Here is a 19,831-nt window from a genome sequence, read left to right as displayed (position 1 = left end):
CTGGTGCCCACAATTCAAGAAGGATGTTGATAAATTGGAGAGGGTGCAGAGAAGAGCCACGAGAATGATTAAAGGATTGGAAAACCTGCTGTATAGTGGATAGACTCAATCTATTTAGCTTAACAAAGAGAAGGTTAAGAGGTGACTTGATCAGCCGATAAACATATACCTGGGGAACAAATAGGTAATAATGGACTCTTCAGTCTAGCGGAAGAAGGTCTAACACAATTCAGTGGCTGGAAGTTGAAGCTAGACAAGTTCAGATTGAAAATAAAGAGTAAATTTTCAACAGTGAGAATAATTAACCATTAGAACAATTTACCAAGGGTCGTGGTGGATTCTCCATCACTGATCATTTTTAAATCAAGATTGGATGCTTTTCTAAAATAGCTGCACTAGGAATTATTTTGGCGAAGTTCTCTAGCCTGTGCGAAGTTCTCTAGACTTGATGGTTGCAGTGGTCTCGTCTGGCCTTGCAATCTATGAAGCTATGAATATCTTTCTTTGTTTCAGTAATAGTCTTGATTAGAAATTAATCCAAACTCATTTTTACCCAATGGAGGTGTGCTAGCTCCCTCAAGGTCATCTGTCTTAAGAGCCATGCAAATGAAAAGTCTTCTCAGCCTGCCGGCTTAGTGTGAGCGAAAAAGAAAATACAACTGAGGCTGATTCAAAGTAGCACCAAGTGGCTGATCCCAATATGGAAACAATCACAGGTTTCTTCCCTGTGTGTATGGCAGTGGTGACGTTACTGTCAGGTGAAGAGAGAGCATTGTTTCACAGAGGAGACCATCACCTCAGAACCAGGACTGGAGCAGCGACTGGCAGCCTCTAACGAGGTTATCCCTAGGCCATGCGCAAGAGGCTCTAAGAGTGGATGGTTGTCTAGAATGAAAAGATGGATAAAAGCTCCACACTGGCTCTGGGAGCATGTTATTGAAACTGTACACGGCCTCCTAACCCTCTTGATGGGTGACCATGGAGTACAGGGCCTAGATTCCCCTCCTATCAAGGAATTCCGGTGTTGTCATGGTAATCATGAGAGCAAAGCTGGCAGGGTTAGGATGTCACCTGGACCCTGAATTGTAAGAACAGCCTTTCATGGTTCACGGTAAGTTTTCATTAGGAACCGTGTAGAGCACATCTTTCTGATCTCTTAGGGCAAGATTGGGGCTTGCTCTGCATCTCTGGAGGCAAGTCTACCTCCAGCGTGAGAAGGAAAGCAGTTTCTGTGGAGCCACTACTCCCCCGCCCGCGCAGATGGGTGGGGAGTGGGGTGGGGAGGGGTAGACCTTTGACGCCACCTCCCCCATGGTACACCAGCAAAGCAGGGAGTAATCTGCACCAGGTACAGGGCTGCTGTGGATCGCTTCCCCCTGGGAAAAGGGGGAAAGCAAACCCCAAAATGTGATTCTGAGTCATCATAGCTTCCCTGGTCTGCTCAGAGGCAGATTAACAGCATGCTGCCTCTTATTCAGAGCTTGTGGGAAAACCACAAGGCCTTTACATGTTAGTTTATTCTCACATGCTACTGACCAAGTGGGTATTCACTCACAAAAGCTCATGCTCCACTACGTCTGTTAGTCTATAAGGTGCCACAGGACTCTTTGCTGCTTTTACAGATCCAGCCTAACATGGCTCCCCCTCTGATACTTGAGTTTATTCTTGATGAGTCGTGAGGCCCGGGCCTGTAAAGAGCTCTGTGTGTGCATTACTGTTTGCCCATGCACGTCTCATTACAAGATCAGGGCCTTTGTGATTTGGCCGTGCGAGAGAGCGGTGATCTTTTTGACACTGGATAAGAGTGAGCCTGCAATGTCAGAGAGACATCAGCCAAGCCTCAGAAAAGCACTTTAAGATTATTTTCAGTGTGTGTGTCTCTTTTTAAAATACTTTAAAAAAATTTTTTTAAATAGACTTAAAAGTAGTTTACAGCTGTGACCTCACAGTCATGAAATACGATCTGATGAGGACATTATCATTTAAATTCCTTGTTTCCCCAAGTTGGCTGTAGGGCTGGCCAGAAAACAAGCATTCTGTTTCATGAAAAATGTTGAGGTTTTGAAGTCTGTTTTCAGTCTCCCTCAGAACAAAAATGAGACCTTTTGACATTTTTTTGTGAAAAAACCTACAGCTCCCTCTTGCTCACTCGCCTGTTGGAGCCGTTTCACTTTGTATGAATAATTAAATATTCAGAGGGAGAGACTAACTTTATAGCCCTGTGGTTTGAGCAGTCACGCAGGCCACTCAGGTTCAAATCCCTGTTTCAGATAAGGTGGAGGAGAGACTCGAAGCTGGATCTTTGAAATTGTAGGTTAGTGCTATTCTGGGGAGGGGCTGCCACTTCCTCACCATTAGGCTATTCTGGGGTTCTCCCCCACAATTCTACACAAAGTTGGGTTTTGCTGAATCTGCATTTTCTAACCAAAAAACGCTGAAAAATTCCCAATCAGCTCCAGTTTGCAGTAAGATTTCCCCCATATGTTTAATATATATATATATAGTGTGGAACAATGACGAAAATGTGAAAAAAAATCACTTTTTTGTTTCAGATTATTTTTAAGGACAGCGATAATGTATAACAGGACTTAGATGGATGGGACAATAGCGCTGATTGCTATAGGATAGGTTTATTTATTTATTTTAAAAAAAAAAATAAATTCCAGCCAGAAGAGTCCCAACATATATAAGCCCACTATGCTGAAAATTACAGCGTTTTGTTAGTCCCAGCTATTGTGATATAAATTGTTTGTCTCTCCATCCTTCTACCTATGTATTCATCCATTCATCCATCTACCTCTTTGCATCTCCAGCAATCTATCCACCTATCATACGCAGAATACACTAATGTGTAGCTAGTGTAATATGCTAAGGTAGTATATTGCAGTGTGTGTGTCTCTGTGTGTGTGTGTGTGTGTGTGTATATATATACACCTTTCATATATTACTGCTCCATGAACACATTTTTACAGTTCGAGAGAATAAATGCAGTGACAGAGCACCATCAGGGAGGATTCAGATTAAAGGACAAAAGTAGCTGGCCAAAATGAACAATTATAGGAAACAAAGGGAAAATAACGACTAAAGATCTTTCATTACAGCCAGCTAATTATCATGAGTTCTGGACTTAACTGTTCAGGCATAGAATTAAAAACCTTAATTATATTGTCACCTTTGTCTCTCCGCTCCCTTTGCCCACAAATGAATCCATTTACTGTAACTGCTGCTGATGAGCAGAAATTGATGGCAGTCCCAGTGAGGTGGGAGAGTGGAGTTAGAAAAAAAAAATGTAAGAGGCAGCATTGTCATGGCTGCACAGCTGGATGACAACTACATTCCAGGACATTATAAATTAAAAACACTTTTAATGAGACAAATACAGGTTTGATGGATTTCATGGCTTCTTTCCCCTCCCTTCCCCCCTCTCCCATTCAATTGCCAGCAACGCTGCTTATTTTTATTTTTAAAGCCAGGCCTCTTGGGAATGGATTGCAACAATGGGCCCTATTCGTAGCCCTGGGAGCCAACGGAAAGGCAGCCCCTGGCTTCAGTGGGTTTTTGAGCAGACTCGGTGGTGTTGCTGAGATTGTTAACCCGCCCCCTCAAAGAAACAAAAAATCATGTCTCAGCCATGCCATTTGCTGCCCTCTGGTTGTGTATTCTACTCCTTCCTCCAGCCTGGCTGTGTCTGGTCTATTTCAAATGTAAGATCTAAATGTGTTCTAGATGATATCACTATAAGATGGATCCACAACTGGTTGAAACAACATGCTCAAAGGGTTGTTATCAATGGTTTGCTGTCAAACAGGGAGGACGTATCTGGTGGGGTCAGCTGTGGGTCCGGAACTATTCAATATTTTCATTAATGACTTGGATAATGAAGTGGAGAGTGTGGTTATACAATTTGCAGATGACACCAAGTTGGGAGGGGTTGCAAGCACTTTGGAGCACAGGATGAGAATTCAAAACGACCTTGATGCATCGGATATTTGGTCTGAAAGCAATAAGAGCAAATTCAATAAAGGTGCAAAGCAGGGAGGAAAAAATCAAAATCATAACTACAAAATGAGGAATAAGTGGCTAGGTGGTGGTAATGCTGAAAAGGAGCTGGGAGTTAGAGTGGATCACAAATTGAATATGAGTCAATAATGTAATGCAAATGCAAAAAAGGTGACTATCATTCTGGCTTAGGAACAAGAGATGGGGTGGGGAATGGCCATTGCCCCTCCACACACATTTCTGAGGACATGACCCTGGCAGCCGCCACCAACCCTTGACGCTTCTCCAGAGCTGGGTAGAGAACCAGCACAGCCACTTCCTTGCCGGTACGAGGGAGCAGTGGGCGAGCCAAATCTGAGGGAGCGGCGTTATGACCCCGGGCACTAGGTCAGAACATGACTCACCTTTGGCCCACTGGGTTGCTTCTCCCCCACCCCCACCCCCGGTCTTTCTGGCACCCCTGCATTCTGGGATGCAGACATGGGAGGTAATTGTCTCGCTCTACTCAGCACTAGTGAGGCCTAGGCTGGAGTACTGTGTACAGTTCTGAGTGCAACGCTTTAGGAGAGATGTGAACGAATCGTAGAGAGTCCAGAGGAGAGCAGCAAAAACGATAAAAGGTTTAGAAAAACCTGACCTACGAGGAAAGGTTAAAACAACTAGGCATTTTTAGTCTTGAGAAAAGCAGATGGGAGTGGGGGAGGGGGAACCTGCTAACAGTCTTCAGATATGTTAAATGCTGTTACAAAGAGGACGCTGATCATAGAACCATAGGGTCAGAAGGGACCACTTGGGTCCTGTAGTCCAGTGGAGTCTGATTTGTCTTGCGTACCCCCAAGTATCACCTCACTTCAAAACTACTTGCTGACAAAATCAGACATGAAAATACAAAAGTGTCACAGACAGCATGCTATTCCTGAAAAATTGCTTACTCTCTCTTTTACCATATCGTTATAACATAAATCAATTGGAATATAAATATTGTACTTACATTTCAGTGTATAGTATACAGAGCAGAATAAACAAGTCACTGTCTGTATGACATTTGAGTTTGTACTCACTTTGCTAGTGCTTTTTATGTGGCCTATTTTAAAACTAAGCAAATATCCAGATGAGTTGATGTACTCCTTGGAAGACCTCTGCATACCCCCATGGGTGCATGTACCCCTGGTTGAGAACCACTGATCTAGTCTAACCCCCAATATCTGAATGAATAAGAATATTGAATCATCTTCATTGTTCTCCTTGTCCACTGAAGGTTCTATCATCTACGGGGCAGGGAGCATCTATACTCTGTACTATAGTATACAGTGACTCGCACAATAGGGCCCCGGTCTTTTCTGGTCCTTAGCCACCACCGTAGTAAACTTACTAATACCTACTGTACAGTTCACATGGAGCTGCTAAGGGCCCGAGTCTGATACCATGCGCCCATGGAAATTGGGGATAATCCCCAGGTGAGGATCAACTCCCCAGTGTGAGTAACAGAGCCACAGTCCAGCTCAGCGGGGCTATTTCAGGAGGAAGGCACAGTGCAGAGTAAATGAGGAGGTTACAGTCTGGTCCTAGGCGAAGCTATGACCCAGGCATCAATGCAAAATCAGCTCCCCAGCCCATTCCGCACGGAGCTGGCATGGCATTGATTCCAAAGCTAAACATTTAGCTAAACATGATATTTTTATTCAAGTAACTAGAAAATAAAATAAAATAACAAAAGAGAGTGAATTAACATTATGTAAATATACCAGGTAAAATAAGCAGCGGATTAGCCATCTTCCACCAGCCTTCCAGATACCTGTGCCGAGAGACCCTTATTCCAGCAGTGCATTATAAATAAAATTAAATAGGGTTTAATAAACAAGCCGCTGATTGCTCTGGTACTTAAAGAGGGCTCCCTGGTGCTCTCCACAGTCAGCTGACTGGGGGTGCAGGGTTTACCTGGGAAGAAGGCACTTCCAGCCACACAGTGTGTTTTTGTACACGTGTTGCCATGGTTATGTGGAGGGAGTTAATGTGATGGAACTCGCAAGCCGAGCAGAGGGGGTTGTTTCCCGGCTATGTCAGAGCCAGTGCACATTTACACTAGTTTATTACCTTCATGTAGTGGCAGGGCGTCCAGCTGTGGGGTTTGAAAGCTGTGGTTTCAAACTCTATTCTGGTTCCATTTCTGCAGGGTTGTTTTTTTTTTTTCCCCTCTGGCTGTACGGATGTCAGCCACCATCTAACTCTGGCTGGGAAAAGGACTATTAATATTTTATTTTATTAGAGCTGATCAGGAATTTTTTGACAAAACAGTTTTTCATCGGAAAAAGCCAATTTGTCACAACTGAAACTTATCAAAGGAAACCCCCCTGCCCTCCCGCTGAATAGCCAATAGCCCAGCAATAAGAGCTCTCTCCTGGAACGTGGAAGACAAAGGCACTTGCACTTGGGTTTCCCAAATCCCAGGTGAGGGCACTAATCACCAGGGAGTCGGTTATTCTGAGCACTCACTCTCTCGTTTTGTATAAAAAATTTCAAAAAGTCTCCTTCTTATCCATGTGTGGGATAGGAAAATGGTTGAAATCTCAAAAAATTGTTCACGAAGGGAAAACCATTTCCCGCCCAGCTCTAATTATTACCCCATTTTACAGATGGGTAACTGAGGCACCTGGAGGTAAAGTCACTTGCCCAAGGTCATTTAGGCAGTCTGTGGCAGAGCATTCAACCCACATCTCTGGAATCTCACTCAATCACCTTAACTACAAGGTTGTCCTTCCGCGCCATCATTCAAACAAATTCTTTGTTACTTATTCACAATTGGCAGCAAAGCGCAGACTGGTTTAAATGCTTCTGCTGACCTTTCTTTATCCACTAGGAATGTTGTCACTTATGTAGCTGAACCAAATATCCGCTCCTTCTCATCTCATTCACACTGCCGAGGAGGCTACTGGTGGGTGATTAACCACCCCCTGAGTCTTTATGGGAATATTAACAAACATCATTCAGAGCCAGAGCCTTTTGTCTTTTCTGACTTTTCCTTTATGTTTTTATGTTGGGATTTTTTTTAATCTTCACTTTTAAAAAACATCTTAACTTAAAACATAAAATAAAAGTCAGAAAAGAAAAAAAAAGACTCTTTATTTTTGTTTTATAATTGGATGATATGTGTTCCCCTTCCCCAGTTACGTATTGATGTTTTGTGCTGTAATTTCTCATGTATTTGGATATACTTTGATTTAGCTCCCCACAGCTATGTGGACCTCTGCCAATTTACATCACCTAAGGATCTGGTCCTATAAGTTTAAAATGTTTGCCACATTTGCTGACATTTCCCATCCTATTCTTCTATGACAGATGCCAATGTAAGAACCTAAACAAATATTAATAAATTATTGTTATTATTTAGCATTTATATTGTAGTAGCACTTAAAGGCCACCACAACCCCCCATTGTGCTAAACACTTTACTCATTTATATGATGTGACCTTCACTAGACAGCTTTGAGGTCCATGTCTTCTCTCTGATCCTGACTTTTCTTCCCTGGTTTTAAATAAGTAAATGTATAATATGGTCCCCGTTAACCTGAAAGAAATCCACCGGCTTTTGCATCGGAGACATCTGTAGGTGCTGAAGAGGGTCTTGATCATGGAATTCTATGCAAATCAATCATTGGCTGAATTAGCGGTTTTTTTTATGGCATTCTCCAGGGGTAGCTGAAACGGGAGCTGTTTGGAAAGCAGAATTTCTGATTCTCTGGGAAATTCTGGCATTTTTGACATTTGTTTTTGTTCCAAACTGAACAAACAAGAAGCCGAAATTTTGAAATTTCCCACCAAATGAAAATTTTGAAACATTTTAATTTGGAACCATCGAATCTGTTCATGTTGATAATGTTGAAGCATTAAAATATTAGAAACAGTACATGAATGACATGTTAATCGTCAAAGTGAATCCGAATGCTAACGTCAAAATGAAATGGTTTTGCATTGACATGAAATGTTTCGACATTGTCAACATGAAATGAGAAAGTTGAAACAATTTGTTTTGACTTTTCCCCCTAAAAATGTTGTTGCAATTGGCACAGTCCCATGAAACTTTTTGATTTCGTTGACGTGCCTTTTCTCATTGCTCTGTTGACATTTTTTTGGGACCAACTTTACCTGCCACTTTCAGGAAACAGGGCATATACTGACTGGTTCTCCCAAATTTAGAGGAAGTAGTAAAGTGCCTTTAAAGCTGATCCAACTGCCCAGCCAACTGATTGTGTTCTGGGACCAGGAATGCACAGTACCAGGTGTCATGACGCTGGCACCAGCTTCCTTTTTCTGCATGCTGTGCTTCAAACCACCCTCCAGTATGGTCTGGTAGCCCTTTGAATCTGAAATGCCCAAATACTGGTAACACACCAGCCTATTACAATGCACACGGCAGAGCGCACATCACGTCTTGGTATGCAGCATCCTCCCATACCTATGGGTATATTATATTTTATAATATGGTTGGGTTTGGAAGCCTGAACCGAGGTCAGGACCCTGTTGTGCTAAGCTCTGTATGAGCACACGGTGAACAGTATTGCCATCCCAAGTGTGTAAAAATCATACGTCGGGATCCAAACAATCATGAGATTGACTTTAAAATCATGAACTTTTTAAAAACAATAAATACTGGGTTCTTTCCCATTTGCCTTCTGTTTTTTGATCCTGCAGGGTGCGCTTGGCTCATATTTTCTGGTGTTTCTCCACAGCCACGAGGGCTAGAAACTTACTCTTTTTTTTAAAAAAATGAATGCAGGAATTCTCACAGTTCTAGCAGCTGGGGCTTTAAGATAATGCCAAATATTGCGAGGCTTGGGAACACTGAGTAACAGACAACTCCTGCCCTGGGGAGCTTACAATCGAATAGACAAGACAGAGACAGGGTGGGAGGAAAGAGACACTAGAGACAAGCAGAGCAAACTATAGGTGGTTTTATAAGCATGGTGTTAGGGCCATGACTTTTTTTTCCCCAGTTTGGTGTGTTTGTTTTTTAATCATTTGGGGGTAGAATCCTGTTTGGAATAAAATGACGCAGAGGGAAGGGGATATTGAATGGAGAGAGGTGAGGGGGGTTGGCAGAAGATGGGGATAGAGGGAATGAGAGGACAGTGACGCAAAGGAGGCATTAGGCTGAAGTGAAAATACTGTGAGAGATAGGTGGGGTCAGGGGAAGGGTTAGCAGCAATCAGCCTGTGACGTTCTGCCCAGGACACCCACAGCTGTGACCCGCCGCGTTACCCCTCTGCCTTCACAAGAGCGAGAGCTTTGCTGCTGCTAAGCTGTGTGTCAGCTTCCTGACACGCCAGCCTGTCTGCCTGGCCAGCAACCTCTTCAAGACTCTGCCAGCCTAAGCCTTGCCTTGCACGTAAGGCACTGAACCCCAGAGACGTCTCCCTGCATTGCCCAGTCCCTCCCACTGGACGCTCGCAGAAATTATTAGGTTCACTGCCTCCAAAGAGCCAGAGCACGCACCAGCCTGTTAGGTTAGCTGAAGACTCACCCTTCACTTTAATACACTGAACCGAGCCGGATCTGTAATAGAACAAGATGAAGTTTATTAACAAAGGATAGAGATTGAAGTGATCCTAAGCCAGAGAAAGAAAGACAGGTCTGGTTACAAACAAAACAAAATGCTTCCTACTGATGAAAACTTAACCGTAGCCAGTTTCAGTCTTGGCCTAAGCAGTTTTCTTCCTCACATCATGGTCACAGTATCTTCAGCCCTCCAGGCGAGGGGTCCCAACGTTCGCAGCATCAAAGGGTGCTGTTCCTTGCGTGAGGGATAATGAGGGGTCCATTGATTTACGCCTCCAGAGCCAGGAAGGCTTCCTGGGGTGCATATTATCCTTTGCTCCCAACTTCATTCCACATCCTCTGTCCCTGTTGTAGTCCTGCGACGCTAGTGCTAGGCAGGCTGTGGTTCCGGTCACACGTTCTGGTTCCTCTCCCCTTGTGGGATCCTGTGGTAGAAGGAACGGCTGGGAAGGACCCATGGGCTCAGCACATGCAGCGCTGGCAGTGGTTTCAAGCCAACACCGGGACATGAGGTATCTTTAGTCTCCAGCAAGAATCAATATGGACTAGGGAGCGACGTTGGGAACAGGTGGAGCTCGAGGGAAAGAAGCCAGTTTCCTGAAGTAACCACGCTGAAAACCCGCTAATGCCGCTCCCATTGAAGCCTATGGAAAAACTCCCACTGCCCTCAGTGTTGCGGGATCGGGGGCAAGGAGTGCAGGGGTGGCATTTTCAGAAGCGCTTCCCTTCGGCCTAACGCTGCTCATTGAAGTCAGTGGCTGGCTTCAATGGGCTTGTCGTCAATGCATGTGTCTGCTTGTGTCGCGCCGCTCGCCTTCGCCTAGCTCGAGTGAGTGTGGGGTGAGAGCCCACACGGCCAAACAGCGCTCTAGCCACACAGCGTGGCTGGATTAGAAGCTGATAAGTTATTAACTTGAGCTGCTGCATTCACACTGCATCGCTGGCCAGCCGTACTCAAGCGTCAACCCGCTCTCCTGACGGGCCAGCTCACATCAGCTCGAAGCCCCACTTCACGGGGGCGAGAGATTTTTGTGTGCAGATGGGAGTCAAGTTAGGGGCAGAACTCAAGCTAGCAATGCAGTGAGGATAAGCCCAATGGGAGCAGAGGCCAGCGAGGCTTTGCAAAATCCTGCCCTGTGAGTTTCAGAGAAAGCCACTTCGGTATCGTTAGGTCAATGGGAGAGGGAAGTAGCAGCAAGCACTGGAAAAGGAGAAGCTTGCCAGTTTAAGGCTTAATTCTCTCGCCCATACAGGTGAAATATGATTAAATGTATTTCCTATGTCTTTAATAATGCTCTGCCCTTTTAAAGAACACGCAGAGCACCCAGAGGGATGCCCTATTGATCAGACTGAGCCATCAGCTTACTAATTATGAAGCCTTGTTCTAAATTTGAATATGCAGTGGCTCCGCTTTCTCTTTGATTATCTCTGTGTAATTTAGAAATAGCTGAAGATCAGATGTGGACCAGTGCACATTATTATTGCCAATATAAGTTTAAATGACTCTCCCTGAAATATTTGGTTTTACTTATCTTCTCTACTCTGGGTTTAATTTCTTGTTACTTGAGGGCCACTCTTACTCAGACTGAGTAGCTCCTCACTCCTAAAGTAGGCCTAGTCTTTTCACTGAAGTTAATATCTTAATTTCACGTGGGCCAAAATAGCTGTAAGAAGCATAACAAAACTTGCTCTTTCTCGTAGACCATTTCACAAGTATACGTTAAATATACGAACAGAATTATATGAGTAGATTTGATGACCCAAAAGGTCCCCTTCCAGACCTATGACTTGTTTATATGTTCCTATGTTAACCTTGTCTATTTCTTAAAGACTACTGTACTGTGTGCACATAACAGATTATTCCTGATATGAATGCTCAGGAACTTTAATGCAAAACCTGCTAGATAAACGAAGGATGCGCACACAGGGCCAGATTCAGCAAAGCATTCAATCATTGAAACCAATGGAGAAGATTTTCAAAAATGTCTAAGGGGTTTAGGAGCATACATGCCATTAAAGGTCAGATGAGACCTGACGGTGACTCAACAGCGTGTGGAAAATTTTAGCACCAGCTAATGAAAGCAGCTAGCATTATTCTTTACATCAGGGGTTCCGAGTGTGGATCACATTTCAGTAGAAACATTGTCTCATGGATACCTCCCTTGGTATTCACCATCTCATAGATCAGCCCCCTCCTGACTGCATAACAATCCTGTAGCAACTACCACTATTACAGCATTACCAACCCCAAGCATTCAAAAAAATTAAGAGTCAGGCCCTCAGAATCATGAAATTGGCTTAAACATCATGACATTTTCATCATCATATGGCCTCTTTGCATATCGAATGCCGCCGGATTGATCACTTAAGGTGGTCTGGCTGGGGGTTCGATTGACGTCCATCATTGGCAATCTTAACACGCCATCACTGCTTTTGGCCCCCACGTGATCGCTGACTGGGTAGTGGCGTTCCTTGGTACACATGCTTCAGGATTCGTTGGTCTTCCATTCTAATAATATATCCACACCAAGAGGGCTGCTGAACCCAAACCGTGCAGATGGAGGCGATTTCTGGGCTCCGTTTCAAATGTCCTCATTTCTGATCTTGTCCTGCACTTGGTATGGAGCAGCTGAGCGAGATGATCATTGAAGACGTCCATCCAGTGTTCCTCAGTGCCCACGTTGCAGTGCTGCACAATAAAGTTGGTATTGCTCTGGTTCTGTATAAACACAGCAGTGTAGCAAGCTTGATGAGAAGGTGGCAACTGTCAAATATTTGGGCAGAGTCATAGAAAGTGCTGGAGGATGCTCAAAAGATGTGCTATGTTTCAGGCCCTTCACCTGCCTCTGTGGCATGTCACCATGTCATCATGAGATTTTAAGATTATAATTAATATCGGGTTCTTTTTATTTGCCTTCTAGTTTGTGAGCCTTTTGTTCCAATTAAGAGGGCTAGAAATGTACTTTTGAAAAATGAAAGCTGAGAGTCTAATGCATTCACATGACTCCAAGAGCTGGAGATTTAAAAAAAAAACACCAGATATTGTGGAAGGTGGCAACTCTGTCATTCTTTACAAAGCAAAGTAACACCAGGAAAGTATTTACATCTATTGTTAGTGGCTTTTAATGCAATTCAAAAGCAGCTGGAAATAAGAAATGCCAGCACCATGTGACCAGCCTTCTTTCCATGGAGAACCAGCAAGCGCTCTGTGGACTAACACAGGCTCACAGATCTCAGTTTGAGAAATCTTATGTTATATTTCAGTAGCTGTAAAACTATTATCCTTATTTCTGTCTCTCAGATGTAGAAATTCTCATGTCTGGCAGGTAAACTGAAAGCAGGCCCCAATTCTCCTGAATACCCCAAGTTTCCCCTCCAAGAGGTTGGAAACTGCAGGGTCTGTAAGAAAGATTCTTGCTTTCACAGCTGCAAGAGGTGAAATGTCATCTGGAAATTACGTGAAGCATTCCTTAGCCCTCGGGGTTCCAGACGAGCAGTAGTTATTGTCTATCAGTTCTAAATAGCCTCCAGCTGAGGCGTCTGTAGGGACCAAACCAGACTACGCTGGTAGCTTTCAAAAAAGGAGAATATCGGCAAAAATACAAAAGCAAACACGTGGCAACCTCTTGTGCATGATGCGAAGAATCTGTCTGGTCATTACCCAGCCTTTGCTAAGTGCACCAGCTAATGGAGCGAGAGACATGAAAGATTTTCAGAGGCCATCTGGAAAAGTAACTCAGCCTAATCTGAGGAGGTCATGATAACGAAGATGAATTTTTATCTCTCCTTCTCTTTGCAACACCAACACCTTTGGCTTCTGAAAAGTAACTTTAGAAAGTGATATGTTCTGTGTCTGTTTGGTTTCTTCATGAGCTCCATTAAACACACGAGTGCTGGAAGTGTGAAGCTTCTCACAAGAACCAATACAAGCACGTCTACTCCGTTAATCCCTCACTTCTGAATAAACCTCTGGCTTTATAAAATATATGATTTGTTTGAAAGTCAAATGAAACCATTTTGTGAAGCTCTCTGTGATCTGAATTGACCTATTCATTTTTAATTACAAGAAGGTCACTTCGTTTCTCCTTTTCTGTTCTTTTTTATTTCTCTCTTCTCTGTCAAGGGTCTTTGCTTTCACTATTACACCTGGCAATTTAAAATTATGAAATAGTATTATTAAATATGTGTTTAAAAAACAAACGGAGGGCCTGAGCCCCTGCCCACAGAAACTAATGGAAAACCTTTCATTGGTGTCAAGCAAGGGGCATTGTATCATCTCTACTGTCTGCCCACTTCATGTTAAGTGAACCCCTTATGTTTAACAATCTGTCCCATGTTGTATTTAACTTGGACACTCTAGGAACCTTCTGCAGACCTGAGGAAGAGCTCTGTGTAGCTCGAAAGCTTGTCCCTTCCATCAACAGAAGTTGGTCCAATAAAAGATATCACCTCACCTACTTTGTCTCTCTCATTTCAAAGAGGAGACATTTTGAAGTAATTTTACTCTTGAAAAGTGCTTATTCAGTTTAATCAGAAACTCCAGGAAACATTCTAGTAGCCCCAAATCGTCCTAAGCATGAAGAGCTTTCTTTCTTTCCAAGGCACACGTGACCTTCTAATGGGACTGGGGCGAGTCCCTCAACGCGATAAAACAAATCTGCTCAGCTGAGAATGGGACCCTGGCTCTTCACTTCCAGATCCACCAGTCTGTATCACTTGAACTCAGGAAGTCTCTGTTAGTTGTCAGTGACAGAGATATTCTTATGTTCCTTCTAAGCTACAACCAGTCAACATAAAGGCAATATGCTCATCCTTTCCCAGAAGTCAATATCTAAAGACTCCAAATGACAATCAACGGGGGCAGGACTGAGCCCCAGACAACTCACAACAAAAACAATTAACACCATTACTTAATGATAACCTCTTTCTTCTCGCATAGCCAGTGTTTGCTCCAAGAAACGTAACAATATGGAAAGCTGGAAGGTAATTAACAGGCTTTTTTTGAGCTAGAGGAACTCAGTAGATTTGGGAAGAACTGACAGTGACTAAGAGCAGAGCTTGTTCAGATTCCATTTTATGCAGAGCATCACACACACAAAACTAACATAACATTAAGGTTCCAAAGTCAAGCCCTCAAATGTTGGAAATGCCAGTGTGAAGGCTGGCCCTGAACACTGAATTTAGCCAATTTACACATACGTATTAGGAAGTCTGCAGCAGAGCCAGAGATAAAAACCAGAATTGAGTGTCTACTCAGGACAATGTTCAGAGGTTTATAATCTGGCCAAATCTCTGGATTTACATGAGGACAGCAAAAATCTCTGTCCCAAAGGTCAAATTCCTGCTTTACTGCATAGAGGCACTAAGACTCTTCAAAGAAACGGTTAGGGGAAAAGTGTTCACATTACCCAGCCCAATCTCTTTCCTGGAAATAGTTGAGCCATTTTTGCTGAAATTTTAGAAACATGCTCAGCCGGAGGCAGACACCCCATAAGCAAAATTTTGCCTAACCGTTCAAGTTTTGCAACATTGTAAACAACTGAAAACAAGGGCTTACAATGCTAATTGTTAAACACCTTTAACAACAGGCATTGCTGACAGCTCTGCTTCTGATATGTGGATATAAACACGCACGCACACTGCCTGTCCTGGAAACTAACTCTTTCCTCGTCAACCATTTATCACACCCAAAGGCTCTCATTGTAATGGTGGATTGCACTGCAGGAGAGACCATGCCTAGTGGTGTTTCATTCATCATATTCTCATCTTCTTCTGAGTTTCTAAAGATATTAGCATGGGGCAGAGCTAACAGAATGAATTCTGACAAAAAGCTAATTGCATGAATCCTTCGTAGCTACGTCCTTAAAATGCCTCGACACTGTCAGTTTTTATTTCATTCAAACATCGGCTTAGAAGCCATTATATCACCATGGCACAGGGAGGGGAGATGAGGCGCGTGTGGAGAAAGCTCACAGAAAGGGGGACACGTGACTTGAAATTTTGAGGCCACTGTAACATCTCAAACAAGTTAATGCCGCACTTGAGAGATTGACACTGTTAGTCTGGTTGGGAATAGCAGTCATGATGATGTGCCACACAAGGGACTGTTCTTTCCAAAGCAGCTACCCTACCTCCTGGGGGTGAGGAGAGACACGGGAGTGAGGGAATTTGAATGACCTTGGACTAGTCGGCTGGCACTTGCCGCTAGGTTACAGGGCCAGCATTAACAGGGTACGTCATGGGACAACGCCTACCAGCAGCATCACTCTGATCCTTCAGAAATGGACAGCTCTTCCTCGCTGCGCATGTTCAGGGCCCCTGAGAATGGAGCAGGACGTGTCTTTGGCCAGAGAGCAGCTACAGGGAATAGGTTAGGAAACCTTTTTAGTACCTGCATTCCTGAGCTTCTGAGGGCTACTGGAGGGATGTGGGAAAGGAGAGAACACAGCTGTTTGGCAGCATTGTATAAATTCTCTCTCTAATGGGCAGCAAGCTACCTACCTATGTAGGCTATTATACTGTGCCCTTTATGGTGGTATCCAAGCTATTGGGGTTATTTCTAACAATGAGCTTCAGTGAAAAAAAATAGGGCTAGGTTCTGTTTAAGAACACACACACACACACACACACACGCTTACACTCCTATGCAGGCTACCTGGATCTTGAGTCTGGCTACGTAGGCTCCAGTAGGGTTGTTGCTTTGCCTCCCATGGAGCAGGTGGCCAGGAGAAGTGGGGAGCAGGCACATCTTTGGCTCCACCCCTCATTCACTGGCCGGAGTAGCTAGGCCATAGGGGAAGGGGAAGGGGGAGGTTCTCTGGCCTGCCATGTGCAGGAGGTCAGACTAGATGCTCATGACCTTAAAGTCTATGAGTCTGTATAGCTCTGGTGGGACAGGCCAGCAATAAGTCACACTCCTCTCCCAGCCCCTCAAGAACAAGGAGGAAGTAGGGAGGGAATTGTGACTCGGGCCGGGGGGTGGAGGGTCACAACACCTCCTAGGGCTATTCCCTGGGTGGTGCCGCTTACAGCACTCCTTGCTTGGTCTGGGTCTAAAGGCACAATCTAGCCTTTGTGGATTCTGCTATCTCAAGCCTTGTGAAGGCCAAGTCCTGGAGGAATGCGCTTCCGGTTCTCATTTGGGTTAACTGCTGCTCAACAGCACCTGCAGACGCAAAGGTACTCGGGAGTTGAATGGTCACCTGTAGATAGATCTGCCGCTGTCCCATAGCTGGTCTCTGACTTGCTGGGATCTCACTTCTGAAGATCCCAGAGCACTGACAGTTGAGTTCAGCACCATTATTACAGTCACTATGAAAATATTAGTAATCAAGGCCATTGAGTTAATCGTGGAGCCTCCAGGGTGGCTATGCATTCCAAGACCCTACAGGAACAGACGGGTGACTGGTGAGGGATGTAATCCAGAGCCCACAAAGCTCATGGACATCACTGGAAAATGCATCAGGCAGTAATGTCCAGCCACTCATGCTGTAGCCTGAAAAGACCCAGAAATACAGATTAAAATGGTTGTGCATAATCACACATTAGGGCCTGGTGGGGAGCCAAACACAGAAAGGGAACTTCAGATGAGTGTTATAATGTGTTGGCGGGAACCCCCCCTAATGACAGAGGTTATCGATGACATATCAGTTTCCTGCGGCATTTGGGGCAATATGACATGCATATTATCCTGTAGCATACAGTATGTTAACTGTTGGTCTTTGGGAAATGATTGCAGATACTTTCCCCATTCAGATACCTTCCCGGCTTGCAGCTACCCAGTGCTACTTTGTTTATGAGCTGTCTCGTTTGCTGAGATCCCAGTTTGATGCGAGTAAAGTTTTATTACATTGTAATTGTTTGTGGTGAATTGCTTACCTGACTTCAAACAATTAGTGTCCTTGATGGACAGTCCTTCAATGCTGTTAATTGATATTTGTCAATCTGGGGGCATTGGCCTCCATCCAAGCCTACTGAAATATTCAGAGTCTTTCAGTTGACTTCCAAGCAGGACCAAGGTTAGGTTGGGCCTTCTGTCATTAGACTGTCCCTGTCAATCTAGCTATTGCCTATCACACAACTAGCTGCCATGAAGTCTGTTTATAGTATGCAGGCGAATAACCTGTTTATATTGTACAGGCTACAGGGGCTGGCTCAGCTCAGCCAAAGTGGCCAGCCAAACCACAGACCCTTAGGTCAATGACCACACATGTAAATGAAGTCCTAGATTCAGACAGCTATTAGCTGAATGCTGAACAATTGCAAGGAGAGTGTTTGCTTGGGCCTTCCAGCGCACAGTGGCTCCCTAGCAGTATATTATAGCACCTGGTGCAAAGTTTTCTCTGTTTTTGAGACTGCACGGGGCATTTGCAGTATCTTTATGTCTTCTGATTTTTGTTGTTTCAGATTTTTTCTTTTTATTCTGGAGGGTCCCTTCTGGAGGCAACAAGCCATCAGGAAGGACTGCTTCATAATCAGTCTTTTCACACACATGCCGGGAGAGCTGGATAAAGCGCTTAGGGCTGTGAAGCTGCAGTAACTGAAGGCATTCTTCACACTTCCCGTACAATCTGTTGCCTTAACAGTTGAATCTCCAGTACTTTGATTTTCCAAGAATTGTGCCAACATTCCATCTTGGAAAGACCCAGCATCCCAGTTGGCCTATGATGCTCCAAGCACTGGGTCAAGGAATACCTGCTTGATTCATAATCCTTCAGCATTTCTCCCTAGGAAGAGACATGATTTAATAAGTTGAGCACAGATCAGGTAACTCTTCAGTTGCGGTCCCATGCTGGCAGTCAATTTTTCAGTGACCTTGGGCAAGTCACCTAATTTCTCTGCATCAGTTCCCATATCTGTCAAATGGAGCCAGTAACACATCCCTTCCCTAACAGGGATGCTTGGTGGCACACTTTCATTTTTCTTCTGCTTGTTTCAAACAAACATCTCCCTCCCTTCCACTGGGCCTTTCATTAATGGAACTTCATCATCACGGCCACCACATGTTAAGTAGAAGTGTTTGGAATGTAATACGAGCTCATCCAAAAATAAATCCCAGAACTATAAATACTGTGAAATGCATCCTCTTATTATGCTATGCAAAAATGTGGGTCAGGTATTCTTTCTTCCAGAAGGGATTTGCAGCTTGAGATGCATGAACAGTGTGAGGAAATAAAAAAGCAACCCTCAGTATCTGAAAATAACTTAGGAAAAGCCTCGTAACCCTGAGCAAAGGGAATATTTTGCTTCTCTCGCTAATTATCTGTCAGACATTTCTGTCTAGGTAACAAACACTAAATGATAACTGCATTGAGAGGAAAGCAACCAGGCACAAATATCAGGTTGACTTTTAGTTTGCACAGCTAAGAAAAAGGCAAAAATAAGTTTAATACTGTATACCATGGAAAGTGCCATTTGTGCAACACGTATTCACTTTGGTGAATATTGCATACATTGTGTCACTGATGTCAGGGGCACTACTTGTGCAAATGAGAGGTCGCTGGCATAAAGGTTGCACAATCCTAGTCCCAAATGGAAAGATGAGATGACCATGGTCTGACCCAAAACAGTCCTGTTTAAGCATATGGCCACACTGCAATGGGGGGCGTGATTGAAGCTTGAGTAGACATACCTAATATAGCTTTAATGTAGTTTTGCTGCTCCAGTCCCAAACTAGCTAGATTAAAGCTGGCTTAGGTATGTCAATATGAGATCTGACCATGACTGCCATATAGGCATACCCTAGATAGCAGGAGGCGAATCCAAGTGGTTCACATGGGGTGGGGGTGTCAAAATACAGTATAAATAACTTTGCTCCCACTGGCCAAATTTTCATCCATGCCATCCATTTGACTTCAGTGGCAAGGTAGGCATGTAGCTAGGGGCAGGATTTGATCCACTGAGCCAAGTGATCAAAGGTTGGTGGATTGTGGGGCACAGGCTGGAGGGGAGTAGTTCAGTATTGCCAAGTCATGACTTCTGTTGTATGTCTTGAAACATTTGGCATTTTTCTTAAAGCCCCAGCTTCAGGAGTCATGGGATTATGCGAGAATCTCAGCTTCTGGTTGAAAATAAATTTCTAACCCTCCTGGTTGCGGAGAAAAGCCTGAAAGTGTTACTCCCCTCGAGGCTGAAAAAGCAGATGGGAAACAAAAAGGCCCCCCCTACCCTCCCCCAAAATTAATTTTTTCTAAAAAATCCCATTTTTAAGACACATGGTTTTGGGGGCCTAATTCATGATTTTGAAACGTGGAGTTGAAAATACTGAGAAATTTACTTAT

The 19,831-nt window shown here is 44.0% G+C and overlaps 1 long non-coding RNA gene across 1 annotated transcript; it reads left to right on the top strand.

Moving 5' to 3' along the window:
* Positions 1-1,040: 1,040 nt before the first annotated feature.
* On the top strand, positions 1,041-17,996 carry LOC123372130. The gene is made up of 3 exons (XR_006580122.1): positions 1,041-1,111; positions 3,911-4,024; positions 17,980-17,996. It is a non-coding gene; the product is annotated as an uncharacterized LOC123372130 (long non-coding RNA).
* The last annotated feature ends 1,835 nt before the right edge of the window (positions 17,997-19,831 follow it).

Source organism: Mauremys mutica, chromosome 6, assembly GCF_020497125.1.
Source record: "Mauremys mutica isolate MM-2020 ecotype Southern chromosome 6, ASM2049712v1, whole genome shotgun sequence".
NCBI classification, from domain to species: Eukaryota; Metazoa; Chordata; order Testudines; family Geoemydidae; genus Mauremys; species Mauremys mutica.
This window is presented reverse-complemented; position numbering and strand designations above follow the sequence as displayed.